Genomic DNA, 18,505 nt, shown 5'->3' on the forward strand with positions numbered 1-18,505 from the left:
ATAATGAGTTCTAGCGCCGTTGGCGAAATATTGTATGTATAGGCCCACGCTTTTGTATAGCCCTCTATATCGGTACCACCTATATTCGGTATTTTGATGATTTTTGCCAAATTTTCCCACGAATATATCTAAAACTTGGTATTTGTGGGTCATAATTGGTTCTAGTATTTTCATTACCCTAAGGTGGAGGGTATTAAAAGTTCTTGTTAAATGTTCAATTTTCCTTTAATTTCAGAAATACTCCTAATAATCGGACCTTTTTTGAGGGCTAAACAAAAAAGTGGACCAACCTCACCCTAAATAAGGAATAGCTCTCTACAAAATGTCAAAGATCTATAATAAATATATGTATATGGTTATATAAAAAGCTGAAACAAGTCTTCAAACACTTTCAGATATAACAATAACTTAATTCGGAATTAAAACAAAAAACTGATTTTTAACAGCATATTCCACTGTGCGAAATTTTTGAGGCGAATTCTTATGGAGGAGTTTTCTTCGTAAACAATTTGAGTATCCATTTGTGTTTTCTAACATCTTAAGGGATTCAGATGAAGTCATAGTATCCTGGTGGCTTGACAGTACAGTGGTGAAAGGTCACCTTATGTTGATCTGCTTGAAATTATAAAAATGTGAAAACCATTTCAAATCCAAACCATTCTATTGATGTAGGGCATACAAAACTCAGAAAATACCCGAAATAAATTGTTAAAAATAACCTCCAAATTTTGCCTACAAATGTAAAAATAAATAACACTTGTATTTATTTCCAAACGATAATTATTTGAAGTAAATTAGAAACCAAGACAAAAAATCCAACGACAAAAAATGTTAATTACAACAAACAACATCAACTGATAAGAGTCTGTTCTTTTGCTGCTGCTGCTACTGCTGTTGGTGACTTGAATCACGGCATGTCAAATAATTAAAATACTTAACACTTTACTAACTCCCTCCCAATCGCACATGACCAGCATACCCAAATTGGCCATTAAAACTTCATCTATGGGTAGGGAGGGGAATAGAAGTAATAAAAACAACTTGTGGTCATTAAAATGAAGTAAAAGATGAAAAGAAAAAACAACCAAAATATTTTGAATGGATTGTAAAGGCAAATTATTCAAATATTTTATGATTGAAAAGTGATTTAATGACCATTTTTTATTCTTTCAAAATTTTAATTGGCATAATTTTATGAAATATTTATTGATAATCATTTTCCAAGTTAATGAGCGGAGCAATTGAAACTAAATTTAGTGCTGAGACATGTATTCGTTCTGAATTTATTATAAATTTTATGATATTTTTTATTATTTATTTAAATTAGTAATGCAAACAAGAAGCCTGATCAATAAAATTAATGACAAAAAAGAGAGTTAAGGCCATTAACAAATTATTGCCATTAAATAAAAAATATGACTCACATCACGGTTTTTTTTAATAATTAAACAAATATTAAATATTGTGTTCAAATTTATTGCACTTGTATTCACAAAAATCCCCAGAATTTTGTTCCTTTTGTTCTAGCTGTTTTTTTTTAATTAACAAGCCATTCCCTTGTCTTTCACGTTGGTTTGCAGTAGCTTTGAACGTGATGTGAAACGATACGCCATATCTGTTTTTTTTTTTTTGTTTTGTTAGGAAGTTAATAAACGAATTTAATACTTTGCGACAGAATAGAAACAACACATACCTCATGAAAACAAAAAAAAATATTTTGTTGGGAATACTATTTCAATGTTAGCTGATAAGGAATAATAAAGCGTATTATATGGGTAATCATTTCAAACAGGGAAGTGGGTTGTAGAATACGTTACCCATGATTTAATACTGACAGACATTAAAGATGTGATTTTCATTTATAATTTATTTATTTATTTGTGTTGTTGGTAGCGGAGGAACCAGATGCACTGAAGCCATATTATGCATCTTGGAAGATTTTTTTTTTTTTTTGTAAAATGGGATATTCCTTTCGAGAGTCATTTTTCGCACCAGCCAGACGGTGCAAATGTCCTGAAATGGATTTTATTTTGAGAGGCTTTTGGCCCAAAACACGTCATTTCGATGAGGCTCATATTGGTTTATCAAATGATAGCCATAAATCTCAGGTGTGGAACTTTTAACTTATTGAAAAGTAACAGTTTTGGGAATAATCTCCATAAGTGACAAGGTCAATTTCCTACCAGACGAAATGGTACATCTTATACATGGGAAGTAGTAAATTTCAAATAATTATATTAAAAATTGTGGCTATTTCATCACAATACCAAATATTGGCTATTTTACAACTTGAAAACCATTCAGTACTTTTCGTACAATTATAACACACATATCCGAAACCACCACCATATGTCCAGGCTACATATGAACGCTATCCTTATTTCAACATTTCATACAGGTAGTGCACCGACCGGTTCACCCAATACAAATTATGCCAAATTTAGTACTAATTAGTACTTTTCGTGCATATGTAGTACACATTTGGAAAACCACTTCTTCATCACAAACGCACCAAATAATATCTGTTTGCACAAGGACGAACCCTATTGAAATTGGTTAGAATCGGTTCAAATTTAGCTGTAGCTCCCATATATATATTTTCAAACGATTTCAGGTTTACTGTGCACCAAATGACTAATATTAGACCAAATGGAACAATGTTGGCTTGTTTGTTCGGGATAGCATAGTATTTTGTTGTTGCAAAATGGTCAGGCTTAATCCCTTTATTGCTGTTTTTATAAAAACAACGTCTGTTTATTAGTGGAGAACGATGGTAATGCTTACCATGGGGTAAGGCATTGAATACCTAGGTTTCTGAAAGAGCCACCAATTCTAATCAGTTCCTTTGTTTTTTTTTTTTTTCTGGGATATTCTCAGACCAAATGGATTGAATTTTAGCACTTAGGAGGAAACTCAGCCCAGAAGCAAGTATTTCAAATATTGGAGAAAATCGGTTCAGATACGCTTTTAGCTCCCATATATATATATATATATATATATATATATATATATATATATATATATATATATATATATATATATATATATATATATATATATATATATATATATATATATATATATATACATTTTCATCCGATTTTACGTTTATTCTTCACCATATATGTAATATCAACCTAAATTTCCTTTTGTTGATATTGCTCTAACAATTTTATACCCTCCACCATAGTATAAAGGATCCCACAAAGTATATATATTCTTGATCAGCATAAAATTCTATGTCGATTTAGCAATGTCCATCAAATGGATTGCATTTTAGCACTTAGGAGGAAACTCATATATATATATATATATATATATATATATATATATATATATATATATATATATATATATATATATATATATATATATATATATATATATATATATATATATATATATATATATATATATATATATATATATATATATATATATATATATATATATATATATATATATATATATATATATATATATATGTTATTAGATTTGGTGTTAAAGTTGCTCAAATGAGTAATATGCACTCCACAACATTTATATACAGCTCGAAAATAACTCTGCCAAATTTTATCGAGATCGGTTCAGATACCTTCGATATACATTTTCATCCGATTTTACGTTTATTGTTCACCATATATGTAATATCAACCTAAGTTTCCTTTTGTTAATATTGCTCTAACAATTTTATACCCTCCACCATACTATAAAGGATCCCACAAAGTATATATATTCTTGATCAGCATAAAATTCTATGTCGATTTAGCAATGCCCATCCCTCTACCCGTCTCTAGCTTCCGAACGAAGTGAAGTAAGTTGATAAAAATTTACACGAATGTGTATTATGTCTGCAGGACTTTTGGATTTGAAAATGAGACGTCATGTAGGTCCACGTCTTCGTATAGCCCCCATATAACGGTCCCTCCCGATATTGGGTATTTTAATGATTTTAGAGACATTATTTACAGGAACTATTTCAAATTTAGTATTAAAAGTTCGTAATGTATACTACAGCCTGAGACAGAAAATTGTCTGTGCAGGTTCATGTCTTCGTATAGCCCCCATATAACGGTACGCGCCGATATTCGGTATTTTCATGATTTTAGCGACATTATTTACCGGAATTGTTTCAAATTTGGCATTTGAAGTTCGTAATGGCTACTACAGCCTAAGACAGAAAATGAGCCATGTAGGTCCACGTCTTCGTATAGCCCCCATACAACTGTACCTCCCGATATCCGTTATTTTAATGATTTTAGAGACATTAATTACAGGAACTACTTCAAATTTGGTATTTTAAGTTCGTAATGAATACTACAGCCTATGCCAGAAAATTGTCCGTGCAGGTCCAAGTTTTATAATTCCCATGGTACCTCCCTATATTAGGTATTTTGATGATTTATAAACAGATTTTTTTAAAGTATCGCTTTTGAATATTGTAATAGGTTATGACAAAAGTTGCAGGCCCACGTCGTCGTATAGACCCTAATATACGTCTACATTCGATATTTTTAAGATTTTAACACAATTTTTAATGGATATTATTTCTTTGAAAATTGCCCAATTCGTTCCAAATGGTGGAGGGTATTCAAAGTTCGGCCCGGCCGAACTTACAGCTTTTTTATTGTTTTTTTTAATACAGCAATGTCATTTGGTACTAGAGGTACAGAAGCTTCCGTCAAATTTGTTGAAAGTCGATTCAGAGATGGATAGGAACTTAGGAACTAAGTTGTGACTACTCTTAACCCATGATACGCATTCAAATAAAGTTCATAGTTGGTATGATCTACTTCACTTAAATTCCCAATATAAACATTTTTGTTACGGGACCTCTACTAAATATGAATAGTCGGTCGGTCATATAGTCGGTCCCGCCCGACCTTTGACCTTTCTTTACAATACCCCGCGATATTCGGTATTTTGATGATTATAGCGACATTATTCATCGGAATTGTTTCAATTTTGGCATTTGAAGTTAGTAATGGATACAACAGCCTAAGACAGAAAATTGTCTGTGCTGGTCCACGACTTCGTGTAGCCCCAATATAACGGTACCTTCCTATATTCAATATTTTGATGATTTTAGCTACAATATTCACTTTTTTTTTATTTTGGCATTTGAATATTGTAATGGTTTATGACAAAAATTACCTATACAGGTCCATGTCGTCGTATAGACCCTAATATAACAGCTACATTCAGTATTTATGAGATTTTAACAGAATTTTTAACCGATTTTATTGTTTTTGAGAATTGCCAAATTCGTTCAAAATTCTGGAGGGTATTCAAAGTTCGGCCCGACCGAACTTACAGCTTTTTTACATGTTCTAATATTTTCTTTTATAAAATAATGTATTTTGTTTAAAAACCTAATTCTTAAGGAGATCTCAAACAAGGAGTATTTAAATATATTTATCGGTTAAATATAAAGGTTTTAATCGAAATATGAATTAATAATAAATTTTAGTATACTTTAAAGCTTTAATAACAATTCAAAACAACATTCGTATTTAAAACAATTTAAATTAATTATAAAATCAAATAAAAAATGATTCGTTTTTAAATCATCTTCTTAATACAATAATAGTTTTTGAAAATTTTAATAAATCCGTAACACTGTTCCTCCACGACAAACTGTCTCTTCGCCGTATAAACAAAAGCTCCCCCATCAAATAATTATTACAAATTGTGAAAACATTCTCTCTTCTCACACAGATTTCAAAGAAAGAGCTCCAATTGTTCGATGGGGGATAAATTCTCAATTCACTAAATGAGAATGCATCTCTAAATAAGTTTCGCTCTGAGAGTAAAGGGTAAACAATGGAAAAGCCAACTGAAACCAATTATGTATTGGCAATTCTCTTGGCTTTGTTTACGATTGCCAACGATGCAATGAAACAAAATGATTCACCGCGTGATGACGATGTAGAGAAACGTCATTTATGTACGAAAAAGCGTACATTCCTACATACATGGATAATTAAATGCGAACCTGCAAATTAATTTAAAATGAGAAGAGTGCAAAATTACAGAGATTCGTTATTACCATAAATGTGGCAAACAAAAGCAATCTGATTACGCGTGTGTGAAAGTGTTCAGCGAGATAAGCAACACTGGGTGGTGAGCGATAAAGACGATGATAAACTTGAATTGGTATTTGAATCAACACAAATCGGGGTTGCCAATGCAGGGGGTTTTTCTTTATTATTTGAGTGGTAAAACCAATTTACAAACCTTTAACAGATTTGTTACTTTATGCACCAATACCCCTATATTATTAGTTAATTAGTCATAGTCATCATAAATTACCAACTACAACTGCCCAAGTACTGGAAAGCGACTCCATTAATCAAGTTGTCATTTCGTCGTCGCTGTTTGCCTTATTTAAACGTTTTACTTGTTTCGCCTTCGAAACAACACCCACTGCACATTTCGTTTAAGCCAAAAATTGATATCCATGACTTTTCAATGCAATTTTTTTCTCGTCGTTGAGTTTTTTTGCTGTTCATATTTATTTTTAGCCCATTCAGCACCATTGTCGGTTCATTAATATTCGCTGCTGGTAGAAGAAAAAATGAAAAACAAGAATCACAAACGGCATAAATGCTAGCCAACCAATCCAAATGACATTTTAAAAATTGATTTTGCAATAATAGTTTTTTTTTTAATTTTTCCGTTTGACATAACACTTTCTTAAAAGCAGTAAGGAAAAGTCAAAAGTCGGGCGGGGCCAGCTATATGATACCACTATTCATTTTTAGTAGAGCTCCCGCAACAAAATAATTTATTTGAAGTAGAACATACCACCTATACCTATGGGAGGCATATCCAATTCTGAATCGATTTTCACCTAATTTTACGAAGACATTTTAATCATTATTACCAAATAACATTTCTATAGAGTACATGAGAACGATTACATTAAAAAATATATATCGGAGATTAGTTCCACAAAATGGAAACGTACGTCCCGAAATACCCTCCATTTGGGCTGATATTAGCTATTATTTGCACAATAAACCTGAAATCGGATTAAGGATATATATGGGAGCTATATCCAAATCTTAGCCGTTCTTGATAAAATTTGGCAAACGTATTTCCGAGCTCTATAAGGTATCCAAATCGGATGAAGCATATATGTGGGAGTTATATCTAAATCTGATCCGATTATCACCAATTTCAATAGGGTTCGTCCTTGGGCCAAACAAATATTGTTTGGAAAACTTCATCTTAATCGGATGATAAATGCGACCTGTATTTTGAGTACAAGAATACATGAACGGACGGACTGACATGCATAAATCGATTCAGAAAGTGATGTGAAGATCCTCAAAAGTAACTATTGGTCTATCTCGCTTCCTTCTCCATGTTACAAACAAATGCACAGAGATATAATACGCTTACCACTATGTGGTGCAGGATATTAAAAGTTTATAATTCCCAGTGCTGTTGGTATGTTATCTGTGTCATTCCGTTTGTAACTCCTCGAAATATACATTGGAAACCCCATAAATTGTTAATTTACTTAGAAAGTTCCAAGTCTCAAGAAGTCAGTTTCGAAAAAAAAACGCATTTTATGTTATCGACTGGAATTAGACTTCCCGAATTAAAATGATCATTATACAAAAAATTAATACAACTACATAGACAATTTGTTTGCTAAGATGTCGCCAGATATTACTGATGAATTAGTCAGAAAGATCAAGCATGATTTGATCCAGATCTCTGGTTGAGAGAATCATTTAGATATACCAAGTTTGAAAATAATCGCAAACTTTTTTGCATTTTATAAGAAATATTAGCGCTGAACATTATGACCCTATGTGGCAGAGGTACCAGAAGGGGTAGGCCATATATATTATCTTCACTATATTCCTTGTGTTAGTAGTAATATTGGCATGCGCTTAGTTTAAAAGGAATAGGACGCTTATTTTGCATATTTTGAGGAATATAATTATTCAAAAATTTGACCCGCTGTGGGGTAGGTACCAGAAGAAGTGAAGCGATATATTCCATATTCTCATCAGATCTTGTGTTATCAAAAATGTTGGGACCAGTGCAATTTGAAGGGAATCTGATACTAAATTCCCTTTTTATGAGAGATATAATTATTCAAAATTTTGATCCGTTGCGGGGAAGGCACAAGAAGTGATGGTCCGACATATTCCATTTTCGCATCTGATCTTGTGTTGATAAAAATATTGGGATGTGCTGAGTTTGAAAGGAATCGGATGCTTATTTTGCATATTATGAGGAATGAAATTATTCAAAATTTTGACCCGTTGCAGAAGGTGTGGTCCTAAACAGAGTGAGATGAAAAAACTGCAACCAATTTCAGTCTGCTCTCATTTCTAAGCCACTCGTCTGACTGCTGTTAAAATTATTCAAGTGACAGCTCATTATATTGTTTAAAAGCGTACAAAAGCATTTTGGTGAGAATTTCCCAGGAAAAAGTTATTCGTGATGGAACTCAAGCGTGATAGTGTGATTTCTTTATATTTGGCTGGAAAACCACAAGTGGCTATCGTTAGAGCACTCCAGCATTTAAATGTAAATAACTCTTTTGTGTCTCATACCATCGCTCGTTACCGTGATACTGGTAGCGCAGCCCGACGTCAAAGAAGTGGACGGAAGAAAACAGCAACATCAGCAGAAATGGCTTGAAAAGTAAAGAAGCGACTTGATTGAAACCCGCGTCACAGTTGCCGAAAAATAGCTCGTGAGCTGAACATATCGCAATATTCAATTCGGCAAATATTGAAAAATGAGATCGGGGTAAAGCCATTGAAATTCCAAAAAGTGCATGAACTTAAACCGCAATAGAAGGAAAATAGACTTAAAAGAGCTAAAGAGTTGCTTAGCTTGGCCGAAAGTGGTGAACTGCCGAATTTGATTTTCTCCAAAGAGAAAACATTCGTTGTCCAGCAGTTTGTAGACAAACAAAATGATCGTGTTTACTTGCCAAAGAGGTCAGCTGAAAATCTGCACCTTCGGTTGGCCACAAAAACTCAAGCGCCGGCCTTGTTGATGGTGTGGACCGCCATAACAGCCGATGGTCGCTCTCCGCTCGTATTAATCGATCGTGGCATCAGAATAAATGCCGAATATTATCGGGAATAAAAATATTCTGGAGCTTTGGGTACGCAAACCGCAGACTTTGGACATCGCACTCAGCACGCGCCACCCAAGAGTGGGTACAAAATGAGGTTCCTCGCTTCATTTCCAACGCACAATGGCCACCAAAATCTCCAGATACCAATCCGTTGGACTATTGTGTCTGGAGTATTTTAAAAAGCAAGGTTGCCACTAAAAAATACCAAAGTGTCGATCACCTCAAGCAAGCGCTTCGCCGGGAATTGACCAAAATACCGCAGAGCAACATTCGGACAGCGTGTAACGGTTTCATTGGCGGTTTGCAGACCATAATTCGTGCCAAAGGCGATAAATTCGTACAAATCTAAACTTATTCTAAAATTTGATGCTATTTCCTACATTTTTTGTTTTTATTCAAAAAAAAAAAAAAAAAAATAAAAAAAAATGTAAAAATTATGGCGTTGGACATTGTTGAATTTTTTTATCTCACCCTGAAGGCTTTGCAAGATAAACTTTCAAAACGTCGATACAAGCACGATACTCTTTAAACTATTGAAATGTCCGCTTCCTGTTAGAATTATTAAAAATTAGATGCAACAAGTTGTTTTCATTTATTTGATATAATTCCTAATTTTTAATAAGGAGTTAAATATCTCAGTACCTAGACAAAACCATTTTATATCTTTAATGCACGCCTTTATGTTTCCTTAAATCATTGATTTTGAAAACTTTTTTAGTTTTTCTTCAAGACAAAAAATATCATGGATACAAACGTCTTCTATTTTTAGCTCAACTTTCATAATCTATATAGTTTTTCTCGTAATTATTCTTCAAGTTGCACAGTGTTATATAAATAGATGAAATCTTTTAGAGCTTAACTGAAATACAAGTAGCTAGATTGATATTTTTATTTGCCGTAAAAATGTTTTTCACATGCTTGGCAACCCTAACATTTGATAATGATTATTAGAGATTTTACTGAACGTTTCAATTGCATAATGAGCTATTAAATATTGATTAACAAAACACTTGCGGACATATTTTCCTGTTTTAGACGGCACCACAATCAACTGTGAAACTTTCAATAAATGACTCAGAGTAGAAATCGACATTTGAGTAGAGAAAGAGATATTCACGTGCATCCACTCAATATGGACGCTCATAAAAAGCAAACTAACACAAACACACATATATATTTTCCCCAACAAACAACAGGTGGAAAAGTAAACAAAAATGATGGGGGTTACCTTTTCACGTGAATGTTGGTGATGTTGAGGAGGCGGGAGAGAGTGAGAGAACAACCAAGAAAAAACAACCAATATTGACTGACAATCGAAAAGCTTGTCATCGAAGTGGAGAAATATTAGTAAATAATTAATGGTAACGAGAATTGTCAATACTCCCCTTTCCCTCTGCTGCGCAAAAAAACAAACTCCCTCCCACACATATCAAACGGCCGAAATTGAGAGGGAAATAAAAACATGTTTTTTCTTAATTACTTTTTAAACAATGCCTTTCGTTCAGTTTTACTAAGTTTTTATCTGAAAATTACTAAAATAATTTCAAGTGAGTATAACGTTGGAATGCGTCATATGGAATTTTGAATTATCCCATCATTAAATGGTTACTGAAGTCAGAGAAGCTCCACTTTATGAGATACAAAAAGTTCTCTCACACAAATATGTTTATCCAAGCAACCGGTTTTATGCCAACCTTTATCTGCCAAACACAAACTGAAAACATTTTTTGGCGATGCGTAAATAAATGAATTGTGAAACCGGTTTCATTGTTTGTTTACGCCAATTAACCATGGAGGCAGACGGACAGACAATTCACATGATAATGAAACGATTTTTTTAGATAAAAATCATTGTATATATATAGAGTTGTAATTGCTGCAAAGCTTAGAACATTTTTTTATTAAACTAAAGTAAGCAGCTACCTATCTACGACAGCAAGAGAATAGAAATAGTTTGTTGCCATAACAACATTGAATGTGAAGGACTTACTAATGGCCAGGGTTGCCACCTTTTCTAGGATTAAAAATGGAAACGTCACCAAAATGATTCTGGGTAGTTGTCAAGAATGCAGACCTTTTACAGCCTCCTCCATGTAATGGAAGGTATACTAAGATTATCATTATACATGGCAAAACAATAAAAATAGGTCAGTGTTAGTGGGTAGGGGTGAAAGAAGAGCACAAAATGACATTAAATTTGATTTGAGTATAGGAATGAGCAGAACTTATGAGTTATGTTATGTGGGTAACGATGGGCCAGACAATGGACAGTTTCTGGAAATATATTGTACTAGCTGAACCCGGTGCGCTTCGATACCTCTATAATTTGAATTTATATTCATTCAAAATTGTATATACGAATTTTATGTGGTTTTTAAATCAAAATAAAACAAATTCTAGAATTAAACAAGTTAAAAAGCAGTAAGTTCGGCCGGGCCGAACTTTTAATACCCTCCACTATTTGCAACGAATTTGGAAATTTTTAAAAAATAAAATCCTTAAAAAATTCTTTTAAAATTTTAAAAATACCGAATATAGCCATTATATTGGGGTCTAGACGACGTGGACATACATAGGCATTGTTTGTCATAAGCCATTACCATATTCAAATTCGAAACTTGAAATAAACAGTGAATAATGTAGCTAAAATCATCAAAATATCGTATATAAGGAGGTGCCGTTATATCGGAGCTGTGCGAAGACCTGGACCAGCATAGACAATTTTTTGTAACAGGCTGTAGCATCCATTACGAACTTCAAATACCACATCTCAAACAATTTCGGTGGGTATTGTACCTAAAATCGTCAAAATACCGAATATAGGGAGGTACTGATATATGGGGCCTATACGAAGACCTGGACCCGCACAGACAATTTTCTGTCACAGACTGTAGTTCCCATAACGAACTTCAAATACCAATTTTGAAACAATTCCGGTGAATAATGTTGCTAAAATCATCAAAATACCGAATATAGGGAGGTACCGTTATGTGGGGGCTACATGAAGACGTGGACCTGCACAGAAAATTTTCTGTCTTAGGCTGTAGTATCCATTTTGAACTTTAAATACCAAATTTGAAACAATTCCCGTGAATAATGTCGCTAAAATCATCAAAATACCGAATATCGGGAGGTACCGTTATATGGGGGCTATATGAAAACGTGGACCTACATGGCCCATTTACGAACTTAACCTGCCTACTGGAAAAATAAACATGTGTGCAAAATTTTAGCCATCTATCTCAATTCATTCGAAAGATAGCGTGATTACGACAGACAGACGGACATTGTTAAATCGACTTAGAACTTTACGCTGATCAAGAATATATATACTTTGTTGGGTCTGATATGAGTACTTCAAACGGAATGATAAAGTTAATATACCCTCCATAGTATGGTGGAGGGTATAAAAACGTATTGATTGCAATACTATATACCCGTTTACGCTCAGGAGCTTTGCAAACGCTATGGAGATTTGACATACATATCGTACTAGCTGGCCCGGTCCTCGTTGCCGGCCCGTAGTTTTTGTCTATTATGCATATTTGTCCAAGCATAATTATTCACAGATATGACGATATAAGTGTTCACGTACAGGTCGATTAAAAGTGTTTTGGAATACCTGTACCCATTTTTAAGAAGTGGGCTTCAATATTAAAACCGTGGGCTTCAACTGTGTGGATGTGCTATACAAATCTATTAAAAAGTATATATCAATCTCATCGCCATGTAAGGGATAATTTTTTTTAAATTAATTTTTAATATGGTAAAAATCGTAGCAAAATCTTCCAGTCAAATGAGCAGTAATTTGGAATTTGCTGTATTTTTTATACTACATAATTGAGGGCTGAATGATTTAAGAATAGCCAAAATTAATTACTTTTTAAACCCATTAGCACCTTAGATTGTGCATTAGATTAGATTAGATCCTTATAAGTCCCCCTAACCATGTCGGTCTGTTTGTCCGCCAAAAGGTGGACTTGAGAGGGTATTACATGGAGAAAATTCTAAAATTTGTTGATATGTTGAAATTTTTGTGTAAGATTTTCACCCCCCTTATCACATTATTAGCCACATTTTTTGAAATATGGTAAAATTAGGAGGTACCTTCTTTATATGGGCACTACTCCGAAACATCGACCTACATTGAAAACTTTCTTCAACCCCTTATAATCCAAGATGACAAATAGAGGCCAAATCAAAAATATAGCAGAACAATATAGCATGTCATAGCATTTCGCGTGATTTAAATAAGTAAAAATAGTTTTATCCACCTCATAATTGAGGGCAGAATGATAAGATGGGAATTAAATTTATTTGCCATTTAAATTGTAAGTTGGAGACCCGTTAAAGTCCATATTTTCATCATAGTATAATTCAATGATGATTCAACAAATATTTGGTCCCATGCTACTTTCTTATATTTGTAATTTGTTTATGTTTTCACAATTTATTTCGATGTACATCCCAAATCTAACCAACCAATATTCTCTTGGGGGTTACTAATTCAATAGAATACAAAATTTTCTTTTGTGAAAAGTGGACTTGGATTCTCCAATATGGGGACTTTACTTAAATAAATTCCTATGTGGCAATTATCTGTATGATGGTTCCCTACCCCAGGGTTGCATAAATAAAAATTGTTAGCCAAATCAATTGATGAATGTGGTCAAGACCAATATGGGTCCTACTCTGAAAATTTCAAATTATATGCGAAGAGGTTATCTACCCCCTTAGAAACAAAAATGCCAAATAAGGACCAAAAAATGAAAAAAGTGGCCAAGACCCCAAAAATTGCTTAAATCATAGATGTTTATATAAATATGAAATCGGGTTGTACCCTTATCCGAGAGTTATGATCGATATAAAGAACTGCAAAAGCGACTTAAGGTATTTTGAATGTTTGGGAAGAATTTCTGGAAGGATATAAAACCTTTTCTTACTAAAAGTCCCACTCGCTCTACTATTTTCCACCTTTTATATTTGGTATTTTACTGATTATTCTCCCAAAGAATTTTGCATTTTGAGCTCTCATTGGACGGATCATTGTCACATGAAAGAAGTAGATCAACGCTTTGAAATAAGCCCCATTAGGCTTATTCGGTCATTTTTGTTTGTTTTGTGTTCGCATCTTCCAGCTGAACCACGATGTAGGCCTTGGAGTTGAAGGGTAGATGTCAGTTAACATCCTATTACGCACTTATTTCATTTTTTTTTTTTTTTTGGTTAAAAATTGTATATAGTGAAAAATTATTCTTTATTTTGTTCACAAAAAATCCACTGAATTCAATATGATAATACAAATTGAGAAAAAATTGACAAAAGAAGAATAACAAATTGAAAAAATCTTCACCTTGTTCGCTGATTTTTTACAGCAAATGTTTAAAGATCCTTGCAAAGTTTGTCAATAGAATGTACTATTATTTTAAAATTCGATTCCATTGAATTTTTTTCGATTTTTTCCCGATTTGAGTATTTTTGCAATGAGATATCTTTTTCATGGTTTTTAGCGATTTTGAAAAAGTAATTATCTTTTAAATTTGGTGTGACCGCATTAAAATATTTCGATATCTTCTATTCAGTTTCGCCACCACATAATTCGTATTAATATTCGAATTTAAAAATAAAATATAAAAAACACTACAAATGTACATCAGAAAAAATTAAGTCAAAATGGAAAAAAATCATGCAAAATAAAACATTACTATTGTACATTTCAAAAGTCAAAATGAAAATGTTAATATGTCACATTTTTACGCGATTTTTTTGGATATTATCCTTTTCGGAGAGGAGACAATTGAGAATTTGTGTGAATCGTTAAAATCAGTCCAGCGGTTCTTAAGTTATAAGCGTAGTAACTAACACAACTTACATTTATATATATAGATTTGATGCATCAACTACACGAAATCGACCGAGAATATATATGGGAGCTATATCCAAACCTTAACTGATTTCAATATACAGGGTGAGATAATCTCCATAATTTTTAAATTATTTCTTTAAATTTTATTGACTGAAAGCAAAAATTTCGGAAATAGCATCAAATTTTAGAATAAATTTAGATTTGATCGAATTGGTCACCTTTGGCATGCATTATGGCCTTCAACCCGCTAATGAAACCGTCACACGGTGCCCGAATGTTGCTCTGTAGTATTTTGACCCATTCCCGGCGAAGCAACCGAAGGTGCACATTTTCAGCTAACGTCTTTGGCAAGTAAACACGATCATTTTGTTCGGCAGTGCACCACTTTCGGCCAAGCTCTTTTGAATCTATTTTCTTTGTTTAAGTTCTTGCACTTTTCGGAATTTCAATGGCCTTACCCCGAGCTCATTTCTCAATATGGAATGGAATATTGCGATATGTTCAGCTCACGAGCCATTTTTCGACTACTGCGACGCGGGTTTCGATCAAGTCGCTTCTTTACTTTTCGAACCATTTCTGCAAGTGTTTCTGTTTTCTTCCGTCCACTTCCTTGACTCTACCAGTATCACGGTAACGAGCGATGGTACGAGACACAAAAGATTTATTCACATTTAAATGCTGGAGTGCTCTATGTTCCACTTGATGTTTTCCAGCCACTATCACGCTTGAATTCCATCACGAATAACTGTTTTTTCTAGAAAATTCTGACCAAAATGCTTTTGTACGCTTGTAAACAATATAATGAGCTGTCACTGGAATAATTTTAACAGCTGTCAGACGAGTGGCTTAGAAATTACATCAGTCTGAAGTTGGTGCAGTTTTTTTATCTCACCCTTTAGTTTGACAACTTAAATTTTAGGCCAAATTCCGTTCTTGATTCCAAACATCATTGAAATTGGAGACAAATAGCGTTTTCGATGCATCAAATAAATGAAATCGACCGAAAATATATATTGGAGCTATATCCGAACCTTAACCGATTTCAATATAATTTTGCAATTTTTTTTTTGTTCCGAATTCAATAACACATTTCAAATGTCATTGAAATTGGAGATACTTAGCGTGTTTGGTACATCAAACCGGTCGAATATATTGCCACATATATCCAAATCTGAATCGATTTTAATATTGTCTAACAAATACATTTCTTTTGGTCTACTATCTTCATCTTTGGAAGAATAATTAGCGATGAAAAAAATATAGAAGTTAATAAATAAAAACGCGTTTTGTTCGGCCGGGCCGAAGGTTAAATGCGCTCCACAACAAAGTAAAGAAATCCATGAAAAATTAAAGTATCGGTATTGAAGTATCGGAAATTGGCTGGTAAAAAGTCATTAAAATACTGTAAAGTCCATGGTACCGCTTTCCTGCAACTGTGTATCTTATCTATTGTGAGTTTTAAATACTAAAAATAAAAATACCTATTAAAATTAAAAAAAAAACAATAGTCGGAAGTATCGCTTTATGAGTGATATACCAAATAATGGACCTATACCGAATTTTTCACGTTTCCTCCGAAAAAGGTGGTTATAAGAGAGCCATAAAAAACCGTGGGCTATATACCTATTACAAACTCTAAGTACCGAACTTTAAACACTTCTGTTAGAAAATAAGATCTTCATATTTATAATACAGAATATTGGTCGGCCGATTTAACTTTACAAGCCCCCTAACAAACCTAAACTGCCTTGGGACACTACACTGTGATTACAACACGGACACCACTAAATCGATATGGAACTTAAGCTGATCAAGAATGTATACAATAAAATAGAGGAGAGAACACTAGAGTTTATGTCTTCCACCTACCAAAAAGCCTACTATTTGATAATGTGGGACACCTGCATATTAAGTTGCAATCTATCCTTCTCTTCAACCTCACATAGATTACAATAGGCCGGATCACTGTTATCCCATTTTGAAGTGCACAAAGAGTAAAACTCACTCGAATTGGAGCAAATGCGATCCTTAGAGCAGAGAAAATCGAGCAAACTTAAGTTTTTTGATGTCGCTCGAATATAAGCGAGCATATTTTCCTCGTTTTTGAGTGGGAGCACTCTTAGTTTTTGTCATACCGTTGTTGTATTTCTATGTATGAGTGATTTTCTGTACAAGATGATTCCCCTTCCCTCTTCTATAGCACGTAGCATCATCAAAACACCTTTGCTTGTACACACACACACACTGTGTGTCTGCAAATTTCAGATCATTAAGCTTTTCACTGCAAATTTCAGATCATTAAGCTCGTCTCGAAAGAGAAAACAAACACTTAAATTAGAAAATAAAATATTTGTCCATTTATTTTCATTTAAATCTTCTCAAACTCTAATTTTTCAAACAGTAGTGGGTCGGGAGTACTTCCACACAAAACAAAAGACTGAAGAGTGGACTACGTACAATCTCCCACTCTTCGAGCAATGCTGATCACGACCAAGTTGCGCTCCCGAGTGAAACTGAGTAAATCTGTGCTCTGGCTATGCCACTGCTATGTTCTCTTACGATTTGGTTTTATTTCTTTATTATAAGAACGGTACATAATACCCACGGATATAATCCCCATTGCAATTATGGAGATTACGACATTTTTTCGGTTTTAATGCCCATAAAAAAGTGGGGATTATGTCCGCTTTCACAACGGACCGTTTGCTGTGCGGACTACTCACAAAAAATAAAATGATAAAATGATGGTAGTATCTAGGAACTTGGGTTCGCGTTGGCTGGTGCGGAACAAACCTAGCGGAGAATATCTCAAGCCCCGGCCAAAGGTCGGGTTCTTACAAATTAAAACAAATTTAATTTTAAAATTTACTTAGAAAAAGTTTAAAATTCAGAAAACTATGGTTTGCGTTAGCCCGCACACACGAGTTTATGTCCGCAGACGTTTTGGACATTCCCACTATGATGGGGATTATGTCCGCTACTTTCTGGGGATTGTGACCGATTTTTTTTCTTGCACAATCCTCATTCCATTATGGTGTTAGAACGAAAAAAAAGTCATAGTACCCACAATTGTAATGGAGATTATGTCCGTGGAGATTATGACACGGCACCTAAAAGAATCTCCGTCTGAAAAACTATCAATTTAACATTAAGATGATTCAGTTGCAGAATTCGACAGAATGAGTGCCTACTTTCATCCTGGAACCATCTGAGTAAATAGCCAGAAGAACAAGAAGGGGTTCTGAACCAACCCAAGCTATCATGTATTGTTCCGTATAAGTTATTGTAGCCGAAAAAGATGGGCATGTAACTAATCTTATCGTACCGAGATATTTGGCGCCCAATGTAAGATACAGTGTCACTCCGTCCACTTTATAACTGTTTTCTTCTGAATAGTTTTACTTCAGCCTTATCAGATTTTACTGTTATACAATTGTCATGTCCCCAAACAGTTGATGAATAATTCACAGCATTTCATTCAACCATGGCAACCCTTTTCAAAGCAAAAACACAATAGAGCACCA

At 33.8% G+C, this 18,505-nt stretch overlaps 1 protein-coding gene across 2 annotated transcripts in view; it reads right to left on the reverse strand.

Annotated features, from left to right (window-relative positions):
- LOC101895662 (putative phosphatidate phosphatase) overlaps positions 1–18,505 on the reverse strand; it is a 170,553-nt gene that overhangs the window by 78,056 nt on the left and 73,992 nt on the right. The window lies entirely within an intron of this gene.

The sequence above is a fragment of the Musca domestica genome, unplaced genomic scaffold, assembly GCF_030504385.1.
Source record: "Musca domestica strain aabys unplaced genomic scaffold, Musca_domestica.polishedcontigs.V.1.1 10, whole genome shotgun sequence".
Lineage (NCBI taxonomy): Eukaryota > Metazoa > Arthropoda > Insecta > Diptera > Muscidae > Musca > Musca domestica.